At 35.6% G+C, this 14045-nt stretch overlaps 1 protein-coding gene across 14 annotated transcripts in view; it reads left to right on the forward strand.

Moving 5' to 3' along the window:
• Positions 1-14045, forward strand: part of ROBO2 (roundabout guidance receptor 2) — a 1384729-nt gene that overhangs the window by 1203685 nt on the left and 166999 nt on the right. The gene's annotated exons all lie outside the window — the stretch shown is intronic.

The raw sequence follows: 14045 nt of genomic DNA on the forward strand, positions 1-14045 counted from the left end.
GCCTTTCACCAGAATGTAAACAATTGCTCTTTCCCAAAGTCCGTTGGTCTACAGTTTACCACTCATTCTACGGTGATGCATTTAACAAGTGTCTGCGATGTGTGAGACAGAGGCTAAGGTTTTTAAGGTAGAGAGGATCACACAAAGACATTGCCGTTTCTGTTTACTTTTAAACATTTCAAATCGCAGTATTTGGAGTTTTAGCTTATTCTTAAAGACTGGCTAGCTATATACGTACATGCAAATTCAAAAATAGAAAGTAAAATAAACTGTTTGACTCTGATATTTATGTTTCTTCAACTTTAAACACCAAAGGACTTTAACTGAGAGAATTTAATTAATTGGTTAAAACCTGATAGATCTGTATCTCAGGAAGAGTGGAGCAAACAGTAAGAAGGAGAAAATTGTGTATAATAAAGGTGGCTAAGTAAACAAAAGTGAGAAATAAAAGTACCGGGCAGCTGTGGAAAACTGAAGGAGAAATAAAATAACAAAAACTGGGGGCTAACAGGGATTCTAAAGCTCCTAGAAAATGAAACGCTGTTTTAGAAAACAACAAAGTCCCATTCAAATGTCCATATAGAGATATACATTATAAATATGCACATGGGCCTGGCCGATTGGCTCAGTGGTAGAGTGTCCGCCCAGCATGTGGCTGTTCTGGATTTGATTTCTGGTCAGGGCACACAGGAGAAGCTCCCACCTGCTTCTCCACCCCTCCTCCTCTCACCTCTCTTTCTATCTCTCTCTCTCTCACTTCCCCTCCCACAGCCATGTCTTGGTTGGAGCAAATTGGCCCCAAGTGCTGAGATGGCTCGAGGGCCTCCACCTCAGGTAGCTAAGAAGAGCTTAGTTGCTGAGCAACAGAGCAAGGATAGGCAGAGCATCGCCCCCTAGTGGGCTTGCCACGTGGACCCCGGTCAGGGTGCATGCAAGAGTCTGTCTCTGCCTCCCCTCCTCTCACTGAATAATACATACATACATACATACATACATACATACATACATACATAAATGCAAAAATAAATAAATAAAAATGCCCATGAACACATGCACACAGACATATATACACACTCACGTACCTAGGTATATTTATATGTGTTTAATAAAAGTTTTCACTGCTGCAGATGTTCTGTGATATTCTTTTCAACCTTCAGAAGACAATTATGATTTTTAAAGTACTTTTTCTGTGCTAGTAAAAGAATCTTCTAGTTCTGTCTGTGATATGTTAAAAATCTTAGTTCTGGTTATTACTCCAGAACAGGCTCGAGGGTAGCATCAGAATCTTGCCTAAGCCCCTAAAAGCCCGCTCCTGTCATCTGGGAAGTGCCATCCCCTGGGGTACAGGTAGGGCCGTGATGCAAAGCAGAGCCCCGTTGTGACACCCGTCACACTTAGAGCATTGGGGTGTGCTTTATGGGTAGGTACCAGACTGCAGGCATTTCTCTTCAATCACTCTGAGTACCGAGTAATCTCTGGTAATACTCCTTGCGGATGCTAAGCAGCTTGCTGTCCCAGATGACAAAACCAGGAGAAATCCCGTAATTCATTAGAAGAATTGAAGAGTAAAAAAATAAAATTGTTCAAAGTATGCATTTAGATTTCTGTCATGCAGAACTCAGGAAAGCTTAAGCTTTCCATTTAATTTCATGCAGTCATCTATAAATGTTCCCAAAATATTTTTCAGCCTGTAATGAATAAAATACAGTTTTGCCTAGCAATATATAAAATTACTGGTCCTGGAACATTAGCATTAAATACCCAAAAGAGCAGCTATTCTATTAAAAAATAAAAGAAGAGAAAAAAGACACGCACTTTTTCTGTAACTTCCATGAGCTTTGGAACACAATATGTTGCATTATAGCAGTAGTTACTGCCTTCAAAGGGAAATTGAAAGGATTTAATCTCATTACCGAAGCAATTAGACTTACCAAAACACCACTGTGTTATGAAATTTTTACCTAAAGGAATGATGAGAGGTACAGGAGATCCCTAAACATGTCAGGAGTTACAGGGGATCTTCTAAATTATTTCGAAAATTGCTGTAAACCAAAGAGATTGGATTTGTCTAGAGGAACTTCCTTTGGAAGAATTGATTTAGGAAGCTGAGAAATGTTTATCTGCTGGTGTAAACTAGTCAGAATTGACTTAAGGGGTTATAAGTACAATATTAAGTTTGAGGAGGAAAACTAAAATGTCATTATCAATAAGAAAACCATGTCCAAACCCAGAAATAGGTGATAAAAGCAGTAGTGATGGTCCAAGTCAAGGACGTGACAAGTACGATATGAGACAGGCCCTCTTCCCCAGTTCTGGGGGAAATAAAATCGCTCGTGTGTTCTGTGTAATGGGACCTTCTTTATTTTACTCTGATGCTTTTGCATCTAGTCCATGTTTTAATCAAACCTCTTTATATTTAATCATTGTTAGAATGATCATCTCTGATACAAGTTTAGAAAAGTAGAACTGCTTATATTTTCTCTCTCCTCTCTCTCAAATTTATTTTCCTGTAGCAATAATTTTGCATGAAAAGATCTGGCAACTATAATCAATTTGTAGCCATAAGAGGTTTTGGAAGGTCCTTTGCTACTCAGTATATATTTCTTAAGATTTTGTTTATTGATTTTTAGAAGGAAGAAAGAGAGAGAGATAAAGGGGGAGGAGCAGGAAACATCAACTCCCATGTGTACCTTGACCAGGCAAGCCTAGGGTTTTGAACTGGTGACCTCAGCATTCCAGGTCAACACTTCATCCACTGCGCCACCACAGGTCTGGTGGAAGGCAGCCTTTAAGATTAGTAATGCCGAAAAGGTAATTGACAATATTTAATTGTTCAAAAATATAATTCACTTATAAACAGCAAGGAAAACAATGAAAGGAATAAAGGATCTTTGTCAATACAGTAACTATTTGCAAGCATTTTGATTCTTTAGTAAGTGGTCTTGGACTTAGATGATTTTCAGTTTGAAAATTACAGCTTATATTTTAAAGATCTGCTCTTTAGACAAAGACATAGTTAATGTAATTTAATTAATTAATTAATTAATTATTTTAAGTGAGAGGAGGGAAGATAGTGAGACAGACTCCTATATGCACCCTACTGGGATCCCCTGGACAACCCCATTTGGGGCCCATGCTTGAGTACCAAGCTATTTTTAGTGCCTGAGGCTGATGTGCTCCAAAGGAGCTATCTTTAGTGCCCCGGGCCATGCTATAACCAATCCAGCCCCTGGGTGAGGGAGGAAAAGAGGGAAAGGAGGGAGAGGAGGAGGTGGATCAAAGCAAATTTTTGCTTCTCCTGTGTGCCCTGACTGGGAATCAAACCTGGGATGTCCATACACAGAGTTGACACTCTATTCACTGAGCCACCGGCCAGGGTCATGATCAATATAACTTAATGTTTAAAATATTACTATACTATACTTCATGAATTGTTTATTGTATTTGTTCTTCAATATTTTCTGGCCATAAAAATGACATTTTAGTTAAGTAGGAGGTACCAAATCTAAAAGTTATAAGTAGGCAGCCTAGTGTAAATGTGATGCTAAAATCGACAGGCAGTTCTGGATGCCTCTATAAAGAATTTGCCTAACACTTGACTTAAGTCAGTTATGTTACATAATTTAATTTATAGCTATGGTGCAGTTAGATGTGTCTGTTATCCAAAATTTACCTGACATTAAGAAACGACCAAAATAAAATGAATGTTTTCCAAATATTTGAAGATTTTACATGTTACTTCCGAACAAATACACCCAGATACACAGTTCTCATCTTTAAATATTCCTGGAAGCCTGTTTTCTTTTTCTTTTGGCATTTATTTTTATATTTCTAAATACGTACTTATTCCACAACTGTATACATTATTTTGAGATTCTGTTTTGGAAGATGATGATTTGGCCCACTTCAATCCCCTGCCCCTTCTCATTTCCCCTTTCTCTTCTTTTGGTCCTTATAGTATAAGGACATTAAAAACATTGGTAATATTAATATTCAGAATCTGAGTTGTTATAACCCCATATAAATACAGAATGTGAGCTGAGTGTATGCTAGTGTGATGGCATTTCTTTTCTGACACAGTATCCATTCTCCCTGGAATTAACAATTAACCCATTTTTTTCTCTTTTATTTGTTTGTTGACACCAATCATGAATTCTTAAACTCTCTAACAGGATGTTTAACTTCCTCTAAATTCTGTTCAGTCATGAAGTGTGAAGTTTGCCCTTGCTCCAGCATCCCTGGCGGCTTCAGACCGCCAGCCTGGTCTGACGGGGCTGGATGCTGCTAGTCCTACTACAGAGACTTCACCCTCTTGCTTCTCTTACCTCCACTCGGAGGCCGGGTTCCCCTTTGCCCACACCCTGTGTGTTCTCCTGGGTAACTTCTGTGTTCAGAACTGTTCTCCTTCGTTCTGCTTTCCTGGAGCCTACAGCTCATTCCAGACCAAATGCCATCATTCCACCACAAATTAATTGATACTTTAACTACTTAAACAACTCTAGTTTTAAAACATATATATTTGTGTGTGTGTGTGTGTGTGTGTGTGTGTGTGTGTGTGTGTTTGTGTGTGGCCCTGGCCAGTTGGCTTAGCGGTAGAGGGTCGGCCTGATGTGTGGATGTCCCAGGTTCGATTCCCGGCCAGGGCACACAGGAGAAGCGTCCATCTGCTTCTCCACCCCTCCCCCTCTCCTTTCTCTCTGTCTCTCTCTTCTCCTCCCGCAGCCAAGGCTCCATTGGAGCAAAGTTGGCCTGGCGCTGAGGATGGCTCCATGGCTTCCGCCTCAGGCGCTAGAATGGCTCTGGTTGCAACAGAGCAATGCCCCAGATGGACAGAGCATCGCCCCCTGGTGGGCATGCCGGGTGGATCCCAGTCAGGCACATGCAGGGAAGTCTGTCTGCCTCCCCACTTCTCACTTTGAAAAAATACAAAAAATAAAAAATAAAGAGTATAACGTATTTTTTGCTCAAAATATTAAAGTGATCTCCAATATCATTTAGCTTCCGCTATTGCAATTGAAAATACTACCGTGCTTCTGATTCCAATGTGATCAATTTTCCTTTTTGTTTTCTTCATTTAGTACTGTCTTTTTATCCCAGTATTCTAAAATCAATACTGTACCTTGGGTTGACACTGTTTTTTATTTATGGGCTAGACACTTGGTGAGCAATCTCAATCACAAATTTATTTATTTAAATTAGTAAAAAATAATCCTCTCCATTTTTTTCTATTTTATTTCTCTGTCAAACATGTACTTATTCATTAGATGTTAAGCTCTCTTTGTCCTTCTTCTCTCTATTTTTTCTTTATTTATATCATTCTGTTCTTATTTCATGGATGTTTTAACCTTGTCTTATATCTTCGATTTTCAAAACACTTCACTCTTAAACAAATTTACTTGTGATATATTTTTACTTTTATTTCTTCTGAGTTTCTCCCCCCCCCTGCCATGTATTGTTCAGTTGTTGACACTAGAGGATTTCTTCAAATAGCAAGTGTATTGTTCATTTATATTTAACTGCTGTTCACTAAAAGGACTTTTGGAAACACCTTAGGAAACACCTGCTTTTAAAAATAATCTATTGACTTCATTTAGGTATTCAAAACAGAGAATTAAAAGAGGAACAAATATAAAGATGAAAAATGACTTGACATTGGGGTGATGGACACATAACACAATCAACAGTTCAAATGCTATAGTGATGTTTACCTGAAACCTATGTACTCTTATTAATCAATGTCACCCCATTATTTTTAATTTTCTAAATAAAATTAGAAAAAAAAAACACATATGATTGTTGGGAACCATAACATTTAAAAAATGATGTTTACTCGTGAACTTTAAAACATCAAAATATTTTCTATCACTTTATTTAAGAAATATTTCTTAAGCACCTACAATGTGCCACGCCCTGTTTCACTGTAATGAGATGAATAGACATGTGCCCTGATGTCAGCGGGCCTCTCATATCATAGTGTCAGCGATCACATGAAACTTGGCCTCAAAAACAAGGTGAGAGGGGCGTATTATTTCTTTAGAAGACATTTACCTATGTTTACCTTTGCCGCAAAGGATGATCTCTCTTAGACAAAGAAAATTCTTGGCAAGAAACTAATGCAGCCTGAACTTAGTTAATCACATTTAGATAGACTGCTAATGAATATCCAGGCTGTTCTCGAAGGGCCCGGTGTTTCACACTGAATGGCTGTCATCATGCACGTTCCTTCCTCTACGCCCAGTTAAATAAAAGGAGACTTACGAGAGCTAGCAATCTCCCTTTCCAAGTTAATAGACACTGCAGGGTGGTAGGTCCTTCTGGGTCAGCTGAAGTTAATTAAGATAAGGTTTACAAGCAGTGGTTAGCACTAATGTCCTTTTATTGCATAACCTGGATCTTATAGGACTTAAAGGACTTTACCTATGTAATTAGTGCCATAGCACTACTTTTATAATGGCAAGCAAAGTTTATTTTAAAATCGTTAAGGTTGTTCTAGCATAGCAGTAACGACTCAACCATTTACAATTTTGCAGCCATATTAAATGACTGAGTCCAGTTAAAAAGAGAAATTTGTCCACTGGGCACTCAATTTTTTTTTCATTGTACCATGTAAATAAGAAACCTAAGAGGTATGTGGCCATATTTCAGATTTATAGTATTGTTATATTGAATACTTTTTTTTTCTATTATTGACATGATGACAATGAAACTTAGCATTTGATTTTACAACAACCAAACACAAAGTTGGATTTTCCAGAATTCCAATTTGGAACTAAGTTGACCCTGACTACTTCAGAGCTAGCTGTACTTTAATCAGAGTCACACTGCAAACAACACAACAGCCTCAAGAGAGATTCACCTTGTAAGTGAGTTATGCAGGTGATTCAAAACTGGTTTATCTCACATAAAAAAAAATGTTAATTGTATTGGTAAAGACATTGCCTCTGATCACTCCATGGCTATATAATTATATAATTAGGGATCCAGCCATTCAGAGGCACTGTAATCTAATTGATAAGCAGTCAGCAAACAGCCCTTGAGATTTCTCACCCTGTTTTTCAATATGTAATCAGACATAAGGCAATACCATGCAAAAATCAGTGACCTGATTTTGACATGCCTTAAAAAGGTTTGTTCATTATTCAGTAGTTCAAGATGTCTCATGTACATTTATTTTAATTGTGCAGAGCTTCCTGGAATGAAAATTCCATGGGGCATTAATGAGTATTGAATGTGATCATTTACCAACTCACTGGATGATTCTCTTATCAATTTAACTTTATAATCCTTCTTAATTTACATTTCTGGGTAGACCATTCTGACACTAATCAGTAAACTCCAAGACATTTCCTCATAATTTTTATATAAGGTGTATTTGAAAGGGGTGTGACTTTGTGTTTGGCTTATGAAATAGTAGCCACTGTAAAGGCAAAGCAATTAAAATGAGTTCTTGCCTGTACAACTTTTTAAATCTTTAATATTCATGTTTCTGATTCTCAGACTTTCCAGAAACAAGATTTAGTCAAAGAGACTGGGAAACAGTTTTTACAAAAAAAATTATTTCTATTTAAATGAATGATAGACCAAGTTAGAGTTTTTAACATACAGGTTTTAGGCAGTTAAAATTGCAAAGCAGAAGGTGAACTTAGTATAATTATCAGAAAACAACTGGAATAAATGAGTAATAGAATATAGAGATAATTGTTCTAATGGATGCTATGGAAATTCTCAGACTAATACTTTAAAATTGTGACCAAAGTACAGAGTATTAATAAATTTCAGGGTTACTTTATTGGAAGACACAATTTAATGTTCAGGTATAAAACCCATCTGAATGTATTATGTAAATGCAAATGACTTTTTATCTGAGTTATTTTTCTTTGCATTGTCCATTTTTTTAAATCAATTGAATTGCATTTCCACCATGAGTCAATGTTAGGCTTCCAAAGGTATCTCCTATAGTTATCCAGTTGCTAGGCAACTAGACTCTGCTTGAGGGCAGAAGGGAATGGGAGGGTTCATGGAGATGTCCTCCACTCCTGTTGAGTTCTTCAGAACAGCAGCAGGGGATCATATGTCTTGCTTCTTCTTGAAATTGTTAATCTGGTGCTTCCACTGGTCTCTATATAAAACACTCTGGCTTGAAACATGTGTAATAACTAAAAAACCCTCAAAGACCCTGACATTCCTCCCCCAGGAAGAGACCATTTTAAGTTTGTGACAAGTCTACCAAAGTGAAGTTTGCCCCTCAGATTAATTACATCTATATGTTGCCATTTTGTGACTGATACCATGTTAAAAGAAACATGTAAGATCTTTGCCTGAAAATATTCACATATGTTTTAATACAACTATTCCCACATACCATTATGAAATTTATTTTATAATCACCATCATGCCATGGAAAATTTTCATGTTTGATAAAGAGCTAGATACATAATTTTAAAACATCACAATGACTTACAAGTTTTTAATGTATAAATTTGCCAGAATTTATCCTATAAAACTTTCCATTTTTTTCCAATACTGTCATAATGATTGTATATAGTTATTTTTGTTGCCTTGATAAATTATCAAAGTTATTGTCCTATACTGGTAGTGTCTGCAAGTAATGATTATTTTGTTTCTTCTCCAATAGGTACACTTTTCTTCTTTTTCTTGTTGATTACTAATGTTGGAATGTCCATCTTGTTCCTGACTTTAACAGGCGTAACTTTAGTGTATTATTTTTAAAATATTTTTTGCATCTGATTTTTGATGAAATATTTTTATCATGCTGAAGTAGCTCCTTTGATGCCTTATTTTAATTGAATTTATTGGGGTGACATTGATTAATAATGTTATGTAGGTTTCAGGTATACATTTCTATGATACATCATCTGTATATTGTATTGTGTATGTAGCACACCAAGTATCTCTCCATCACCATTTATCCACCCTTTTCCCTCTTTGACCTTTCCCCACCCACTTGTCCTCTTGTAATCACCAAACTGTTGTCTCTGTATGAGGTTTTTTTCTTAGCTTAATCCCTGCACCTTTTTCACCTAGCCTTCAACATCTATCTGCTCTGACAGCTCTATGTCTGTTCTCCATATCTAGGAATCTGTTTCCATTTTGTTTGTTAGTTTATTTTGTTCGTTAGATTGCACACGGAAGTGAAATCATATGGTACTTGTGTTTCTCTGACTGACTTATGTTACAAAGTATAATACTCCCCAAGTCCTTCCATGCTGTTACAAAAGGCACAATTACTTTTATTTTAAATTTTATTTCTTATGGCTAGTAGTATTCTATTGCATAAATGTACAACAGATTTTTATCCACTCATCTACCAGTAGGCATTTGGGCTGCTTCCAAATCTTAGCTATTGTAAATGATGCTCCAAGGAACATAAAAGTACATATATTTTTTCAAATTATTGTTTTGGATTTCTTTGAATATAGTGCCAGAAGTGGAATCGATGGGTCATAAGGCAGGTTCATTTTTAATTTTTTGAGATAGCTCCACATGGCTTTTCACAGTGACTGCACCAATCTGCATTCCCACCAACCATGCCCAAAGGTTCCCTTTCCTCCGCATCCTTGCCAACACTTGTTGTTTGTTGTTTTACTGATGATAGCCATTCTGACAATAGTGAAGTAATTTATCATTGTGATTTTAATTTGCATTTTTCTGATGATTAGTGACATTGAGTATCTTTTTATATGTCTATCATATGCCATATCTATGTCCTCTTTGGAGAAGTGTTTCTATTCAGGTCCTTTGCCCATTTATTAATAGGATTGTTTTTTTTTTATGTTGAGCTTCATAAGTTCCTTGTACATATCGGATACTAATTCTTTAACAGATGTATCATTGGGAAATATGTTCTCCCACTCAGTGTGTTGTCTTTTACATTTTATTGAAGGTGTCTGTGACTGTGCAAAAGTTTTTTGCTTCATAGATTTCCATTTGGTTATTCTTACTTTTGTTATCCTTTCTTAAGGTAATATATCAAAGAAAATATTGCTACCAGAAATGTCTGAGATTTTACAGCCTATGTTTTCTCCTAGGGTTCTTATGGTTTTGAATCTAACATTAAAGTCTTTAATCTATTTTGAATTTATTATTATGTATAGTGTGAGAAGGAAGTCAGTTTTAATTTTTAGTACGTACCGGTATATGTCTAATTTTCCCAGCACCATTTATTGAATAGGCTATCTTTACCCAAATTTATGTTCTTGACTCTTTTGTGAAATATTAACTAAACATAAAGATGTGTTTTATTTTTGGGCTCTATTCTGTTCCATTTATCTATATGTTTGTTTTTATGCCAGTACCATGTTGTTTTGATTACTATACCCCTGAGTATAGTTTGATATCAGATAGTGTGATTACCCCAACTTTGTTCCCTGTTTGCTGAGAGTTTTTATCATAAATAGTTGCTGGATTTTATCAAATGCTTTGTCTATATCTATTGATAAGATCGTGTGGTTCTTGTCCTTCATGTAGAGAGGACCCAATAAAATTGGAAATCAAAGAGGAATAAAAACTGACACCAAAGAAACACAAAGGATTGTAAGAAAATATTACAAACAACTATGTCCCAACCAATGGACAATCTGGACAAAATTGATTTCTCCTTGATTTATATATTTTTTAAACCCAAGAGCTATTTTATACCCACAAAATATGGTATATAAATAGTCCCCTTTATCTTATTAATTAAGAATGCTTTTGACTTTCAGTAACAGAAACTTGAGTAACAATGGCTTAAGCATAAAGTAATCATTGTTGTCATATCTACCATATGTGTGTATGTGCGTTGATCCTGCAACAAAAGGATCTATACACACACACACACATGTGCACATGCACACACATACCAAAAGAATAGTTTACCTGGAAATTTTTTCCAATTTGCTAAACAGAAACTTGAGAATCATTCTAAAATTTTTTCTTCAGCACCACTTCTAATTAATCACTCAGTTCAGACATACCTTCATTCTGTCTCTGAGAAGCATTGCGTCAGTCTAAGCTGAAACAATTTTTTATAAGACTGTTTGACCCAATTCATTGCTTCATTTTTCACTTTATTGTTCCTCTTTCACGGACCTGCAAAAATGACCTTTGTTATAGGCTTATTAAAAAATGTTGCTTCCTTTTTAAAATCTTTCATCAGCTCTCTATCACCCTCAGGGCAGAACTCACTTTTCTTGATATTATGAACAAGCTTCTTCATGGTCTTAACTGACTGCACCTCTCATCACTTTTTTGATGAGCTCAAGCTGCTGGCTGGTCCCCATTCCTCAGCTCGCAAACTTGAAACCTGGCATAGGAGGAGAAACTGTTTTCACATGATCTGAACAAAGGAGCGGATGAAGGAAAGACTTCTTTCAACTTGCTCATCCATATGCCAGCATATCATAAAATATCGCCAATAAAATCACAGGGGCCAGAAAGTGTCTTCTGACAGATCACTTCTCAGACTCAAGTGATAACAACAGTGGCTTAGCTCTCTTTTAACATAGATTATTGCAGCTTGTAGATGAATTGAATGAATACCTCCAAGCGAAGGGAAATGGAAAGACAAGCCCGTATTCTACACTAATGATTCCTTTTTATTTTTAACATTCCAAGAACTCATAAGGTGATGCTGATCTTACTGTGTGGTTACTACCAAAATCAATAGCTTGGCTCTGGCCAGTTAGCTCTGTCAGCTAAGAGCATTGTCCTGAAACGACAAGGTTATGGGTTTGATCACTGGTCAGGGCACACACGGGAGGCAACCAATGAGTGCACAACTGAATGGAACCACAAATGAGTGCTTCCATTCCCTCCCCCCTTGCTGTTTTATATTTCTCTTATATCGTAAAATTATTACAACAAGGATTATTTTTCCTTAGCTTTATATTGAGAAATATTAGAATGCGGATGAGATTAACAACAAAGAATAAAGGATGGAAACACTAAAGTAGAAAAGTAGGGAAATAAACTTAAAGTTAAGTAAACAAAAAAATGGGTAAATATTGAGAACACTTGGAGAATACAATTGGAAGTGGCAATAGAAAAGTAGATATGACAGTATGTAGTTAAAAATAATTTAAAATGATTTCATTCTTCCTCACTCAGCTTTCAACGATTGTATGTTGTTAAGAAGTTTTATTTTTTTTTCCAGATTGTCTAATTGTTTAGCATATACAGATAGAGACACTTACACTAAAAGAAAATTATAGACCAATATACCTTGTAAGCATGGATGCTATAATGCTCAAGAGAATATCAGCAAACTGGATCCAGCAATACATTAAACAGATCATACGACATGATCAAGGGGGATTTATTCAGGGGATACAAAATTGGTACAATATTTGCAAATCGAGAAATGTCACACACTGCATAAACATAATGAAAGATAAAAACCACATGATCATATCAATAGATTCAGAAAAAGCACTTAGTAAAATTCAGCACCAATTTGAAAAAAAAAAATCTCAGCAAAGTAGGAGTAGAGGGAACATATCTCAATATAATAAAGACCATATATTTTTAACCCATAACAAATATCATATTCAATGGGCTAAAACTGTTTCCCTTATCACTGGGAAGAAGACAGGAATATTCACTTTCACTCTTTTTAATCAACATAGTACTGAAAGTTCTAGCCACAGGAATCAGATAAAAAGAAGAATAAAAGGCATCCAAATTGAAAAAGAAGAAGTAAAACTATTATTATTTGCTGATGATATGATACTGTATGTAGAAAACCGATAAAGTCTCAGCCAAAAAACAGAACTGATAAGTGAAATCAGTAAAGTAGCAAGATACAAAGTAAATAACCAGAAACCAGTTGCATTTTTATATACCAAGAATGAACTATCAGAAAAAGAAACTAAAAACAAACAAACAAAAAAACAAAACAAAACCAATTCCATTCACCTTGCTTCAAAAAGAATAAAACACTTAGGAATAAATGTAACCAAAAATGTAAAAGGTCTGCACTCAGAAAAAGATACTGAAGAAAGAAATTGAAGAAGATACAAATAAGTGGAAGTATGTACCACGTTCATGGCTAAAAGGAATTAACATCAGTAAAATGATTATCCTACACAAAGCAATCTACAGATTCAACACAATTTTTATCAGGTTACCAATTATGTAGTTCACAGACTAGAACAAAGATTAAAAATTTATGCAGAACCACAGAAGACCCTAAATAAACTCAGCAATCTTGAGAAAAAATAACAAAATTAGAGTAATTCTACAACCTGATATTGAACTGTACAACAGGGCCATAGTATTCAAAACAACATGGTATTAGCATAAATGCAGAATATAGATAAATGGAACAGAACAGAGCCCAGAAATAAACCATACCTTTATAGTCAGTTAATGTTTGACAAAGGAAGCAGAAACATACAATAAGGTAATTATAATCTATTCAAGAAATAATGTTGGGGATATTGGACAGAATATGTGCAGAAAGTAAAAGTAGATCACCTTCCAATTTCTCACACCATACACAAGAAGAAACCAAAAATGGATTAAAGAATTAAATGTTAAACTCAAAACCATAAAAATCCTGGAAGGAAACATAGGGAATAAAATCTCAAACATTTTTTATAACAATATTTTTTCTGTTATATCATCTCAAGCAAGGGCAAAAAAAAAAAGAAAAGAAAAGAAAAAGAAAGAAATGGGGTTATATCAAGCTAAAAAGTTTTGCACAGGAAAAGAAACCGTCAGCAAAACAAAAAGACACCCCACCTAATGGGAGAACATATTTGCCAATGATACATCTGTTAAAAGTTTAAAATCCAAAATTTGTGAATAACTTATTAAACAACACCAAAAAAGCAAATGATCCAATTAAAAACTGGGCAAAGAACCAGAATAGACGTGTTCAAAGAAGACCTACAAATGGTCAATAGACATATGAAAAGATACTCAAAGTCACTAATCACCAGAGAAATGCAAATTAAAACCATTATGAAATATCACCTCACACTTGTCAGAATGGCGCTCATTAATAAATCAATGAACAAATGTTGGCGAGGATGTGGAGAAAG

The sequence above is a fragment of the Saccopteryx leptura genome, chromosome 8, assembly GCF_036850995.1.
Source record: "Saccopteryx leptura isolate mSacLep1 chromosome 8, mSacLep1_pri_phased_curated, whole genome shotgun sequence".
NCBI classification, from domain to species: Eukaryota; Metazoa; Chordata; class Mammalia; order Chiroptera; family Emballonuridae; genus Saccopteryx; species Saccopteryx leptura.